Below are 3588 nucleotides of genomic sequence, written 5' to 3' on the forward strand. Positions count from 1 at the left end.
GACTATGTGGCCAAGTTGATGTCGTGTAGAGCTAGACAATATGGTCGTACACCTAGGCCATGCAACAAATTGAAGCCCTATATAAGAGGGTCACACAGTTGTGTCGCCAGGCCGTGCAACAAACTAAAGCTGTATGGACCTAAATGCAAAATTACTAACAACAGTCACACGGTCATGTCTTAGACCGTGTAACAGACTAAGGTCGTGTAAGCTAGAGTCACACGGTCATGTGTCTAGATTGTGTAACTCAATTAGGTCGTGTACGTCAATAACCTCACAAACATAAAGACTACACAACTATGTGTCAAACCTTGTGTACCAAAAGTGCATTCTAAATCAAGTCATAACATCCTATATTCACTTAAGCCACAAGCAATGCAATATGTCAACCATTAAGCCTATTCAATTTCATCAAAAACATGAAAACAACATAACATATATCATCCATCCTAAGTGCCTAACCAATATGCCACAATTGGCACCTCAATTCAACCATTCACAGCCAAACATCATCATCATTCATGCCACAATATTCATACTTAACAAACAAATATAATCATCATTCCAAATGCCAAGATTTCATCAAACAAAGTTCACCAAAATGACCAAAACATAATTGAAAAATTCATGTCAAAGCATGACAACACACCTTAAAGCTTAACATACATACCATTGACATCAAATTGGTACAAAAGCACAATTCTTAACTTCTCATCATATAACTAATTTCACATATTTACATGTCACTTATAACTGGAAAAATGAGTAAAAATCTACCAAAAGAGTTGACAAATAGTGTGACCTCTAAAAATGATCCAGTCGACAGCATGATTCTGATAATCTACAAGGAAGAAAATGAAACTATGTAAGCTTACTTAAAGCTTAGTAAATTTGTATAATTTAAACACAACATACTTTTCATTTAAAATCTTACTAATTAAAATTAACATAAGAACTTAGTATTTCTTGTCACCTTACATATTCCCTACCATACCAAAATGGATAGTCATGATCATATAGCCAACATTAAGACATATAGATAGCATAATACACATACCATTTACATTCATTTCATGCATAACATTTTATACCATAGGCTTTCATTTTCATTCATTTCCATATCTTGTTTTGCCTGGAGAACTATATTAAATTAACTTTAGATACTCGGGATAACTTTACTCACTCGAGCTGTAGGTCAGGACATTAACCATAACTCGATGCTGCTCCTACAAGTGGTAGAGAATCCGCTACAAATGCTGGATCTCAGCCATCGGTATGGTATTCACCACCGATACATAGCACCTGATAAATATAATATTGGAATATAGTGCCTGATACAAAATGAACATCGGTACAAAGTACCTTATAATATGATCATCGGTACATATTACTGATTGCCTTTAGACATACTAACGTCTGGAGTAAGAAACCTGCACAAAAGATATGAAATAAGCGGTATTTGGAAGTATACGGGTCAGGTTGTAATATAGTTACAATGAAGTAAATGAGTACTCCGATGATCATACCCAAGGGAGGCGAGTACTAAATTAATCCTAATCTAAACACGATCTAATTAATACTTTAAATAAATTATATTACGAATAAACAGAAAGAGAGATTTTTGGGGTTTTAATGATAATAACATTAATAAAAAGACTTCGGAAAACTAATTATGTAAACTGATTCAGATCTAAGCATGGGCAATTAGCTTGCTTTGGTAATCATAATCAACTGTTGCTTCAGGTTTCTATTCAATCAACTAGTCGTCACCTTAGCAGGATCTCTCGACCTTCCACTAAATTGGCGAGTCGGCAAGAACTACTTATCTCTTGATCTCATAGTTTATACCAGTTCGGGGCTAAGGTATTTACGAATAGGACATACCAATTTTGGGTTAATTCCCACCTAAATGACTTTCTATGGTCATCAAGCCTAGGGTTTAAGTTCTCCTTCTCTCAAACAGCTGATTAGCTAAGAAATCCCTACACAACAGTTAATTAATCATACCTCCACTCGTTAATCCCCATAAGAGGATTAGTTCCTCGTGGATTTCATAAACACGATAAACTTGATATGAAAGATAAACATGAATGATAAATCAAGAGAAAAGATTTAAGAGAATCCTGAATTGTGTTGAATAAAGTGCAGAATCTACAAAGAGTTGATCGAGCTTACAAATTAGATCTCCTAACAAACACAACGATAAAAACTAGAAATAACCTAAAACCTAAGAAAAAGGGAAAAATTTGAAAATTGAAATTTCAAAGATAGTTATAAAGTATGAAAGTTGTCCCTAACAAGTGTTGAATGAGCCTATTTATAGATTTGGGGTTGTCGTCATCCTCAACCCTAGGTCAACTGACGTTCTCGTATTAAACATTTGAATGTGTGAAAGAAACACCCCTAACTCGTAAGTACTTCTCATACAGGACCGATGTCACAACACCCTAGTGCCTGTGTCGCGACATCGAAGGCAGTATGCTCAGCCTCAGGTGGTTTCAAAGGTGTGTCGCGACATCCCTTGGTTGTGCCGAAGGTAGTCTCAGAATTTTTGTACTTTGCTCCCTATGTTGCAATATCAAACTCCCTGTGTTGCAACACTGTGACCAGTATTGAGCTTTTATGCCATCTAATGGGCTCCTGTACAATCACTAAGTATGTCAGCTCACCTTTAGGCCTCATTCGGCCCCTATGGTCAAGAAAATACTCAAATTACACTTTTTATTTAATGCAAATGAAACTATGAAAGCTTAATTAAAACATAATAAAAGTTCTTGCATTTAAGCTCCTCAAGTGTGAAAACCAGTTTAACATGCTACATCGACACATAGTGCTTGATAAACCTTAATGACATGTCATTTGTATCCTAATTATTCACTAAGTTCACGCGGGCCTTAATTCAATCTCTATACTCTTTCCATCATTATAACATAACCTCTTATACAACATGGACAATTAACATTCCATATCATCTCTCAATTCATTACAAACATATACAATTACCATAATTTACAATTCAGTCCTTTAATCTCAATTTCAATATTTATTTCAAACTAATCATGCCCACACTTATATACATAATACAAACATAAATATTAATAAAAATGAACCTAATAAGAACTTATCTAAATAAAACAGCAATGAACACAACATCGAGGACTATTCATCAATTTTTCTTTTTTTGTGTTTATTGATTGGTTGATTTGTTTCTTGATTAATATAATAATTTAACTCAATTAAAAATTCCAAATGCCTTATAATGTCTAGACATATGCATATGACCTTTTACTAATCTTTTACAATATTTTTCATAAAATTTTATTTTTTATTCAATTTAGTCCCTAAAATCGAAACTTATATATTTTTCATATTTAAGACCAAGACCTTAAAGCCAACTTCAATATCATCCTTTAAGAGCTCCAAATAAACTAAAATTATAGGAAATTCATGCCAATTTCAACATATTAACATTTCAGTCCCTAAACTCAAAACTAACCAAATTCACTTTACAAAATAGTCTTATTTCAACACCAAGCTTCAAACTCAGCCATTAACACTCAAAAAGCTTTAAGAAAAATAATGGAAACT

The sequence above is a fragment of the Gossypium hirsutum genome, chromosome D02, assembly GCF_007990345.1.
Source record: "Gossypium hirsutum isolate 1008001.06 chromosome D02, Gossypium_hirsutum_v2.1, whole genome shotgun sequence".
NCBI classification, from domain to species: domain Eukaryota; kingdom Viridiplantae; phylum Streptophyta; class Magnoliopsida; order Malvales; family Malvaceae; genus Gossypium; species Gossypium hirsutum.